The sequence below is a fragment of the Herpailurus yagouaroundi genome, unplaced genomic scaffold (genome assembly GCF_014898765.1).
Source record: "Herpailurus yagouaroundi ecotype Mexico unplaced genomic scaffold, PumYag 187, whole genome shotgun sequence".
Classification (NCBI taxonomy): Eukaryota; Metazoa; Chordata; class Mammalia; order Carnivora; family Felidae; genus Herpailurus; species Herpailurus yagouaroundi.
In genome coordinates, this window is record NW_024412418.1 from 5,300,335 (window position 1) to 5,301,928 (window position 1,594).

Here is a 1,594-nt window from a genome sequence, read left to right on the forward strand (position 1 = left end):
TTTCAGACCACAACACTGAAACTCAAAATCAACCACAAGAAAAAATTTGGAAAGACAACAAATGCTTGCATACTAAAGAGCATCCTACTAGAGAATGAATAGGTGAACCAAGAAGTTAAAGAGGTACATAAAAAGTATATGGGCCAAAGAAAATGATAACACCACAGCAAAAAATCTGCTCAGAGCCAAGGCAGTCATAAGAGGGAGGGTACTGTGTAGCAATGCATGCCTTCCTAAAGAAGGAAGAAAGGTCCCAGAAAAGCAACCTAGCATTATATTTAAAAGAGTCGGGAAAAGAACAGCAAATAAAACTCCAAATCAGGGGCGCCTGGGTGGCGCAGTCGGTTAAGCGTCCGACTTCAGCCAGGTCACGATCTCACGGTCCGTGAGTTCGAGCCCCGCGTCAGGCTCTGGGCTGATGGCTCAGAACCTGGAGCCTGTTTCCGATTCTGTGTCTCCCTCTCTCTCTGCCCCTCCCCCGTTCATGCTCTGTCTCTCTCTGTCCCAAAAATAAATAAAAAACGTTGAAAAAAAAAAACTCCAAATCAGCATTAGACAGGAAATAATACATATTAGAGTGGAAATCAATTGTATCAAAATGAAAAAAAATAGTAGAACAGATCAATGAAACCAGGAGTTGGTTCTTTGAAAGAATTAATAAAATTGATAAACCTCTAACAAGTTTGATCAAGAAGAAAAAGAAAAGACCTAAATAAAACAAATGGAGAATGAAAGAGGAGAGATCACAACCAACACTGCAGAAATACAAACAATATTAAGACAGCATTATGAGCAATTATATGCCAATAAATTGGGCAATCTGGAAATAATGGACAAATTCCTAGAGACATAAACTACAAAAACTGAAATAGGAAGATTAGAAAATTTGAGCAGCCCATAACCAGTAAAGAAACTGAATCTGTAATCAAAAATCTCCCCAAAACTAGAGTCCAGGGCTGGATGGCTTTCCTGGGGGAGTTCTACCAAACGCTGAAAGTAGAGTTAATACCTATTCTTTTGAAGCTGTTCCAAAAAGTAGAAATGGATGGAAAATTTCCAAACGCATTCTATGAGGCCAGCATTTACCTTGAAATGGAGAACTAAATGGAGAACTAAAAAGGAGAACTACAGACCAATTTCCCTGATGAACATGGATGCAAAACCTCTCAACAAGATCCTACCCAATCTGATCCAACAATACACTAAAAGAACTATTCACCACGATCAAGTGGGATTTATCCCTGGGATGCAAGGATGACTCAATTTCCACAAATCAATCAATGTGATACATCACATCTGTAAGAGAAAGGAGAAGAACCACGTGAACCTGTCAATAGATATGGAGAAACCATTTGACAAAATTCAGACTCCTTCTTGATAAAACCCCAGTTTGTAAATGGTAATTAAACCCTTTCTTTCTAAGTTCCCTTTCTCCCTTTCTTGATCAGTCCTTGTGGGTGTTTCCACTCTTTCTCTTCCTCATCAGCTGCTTTTAGGGGGAGTGCATTTCCTGTACTCTCGCCCTGTCTCTGTCCTCTGTCCACAAGCAAAAACAGCTCCCCACTATCCACAGCTTCTCTCTCACCCAGTTCAC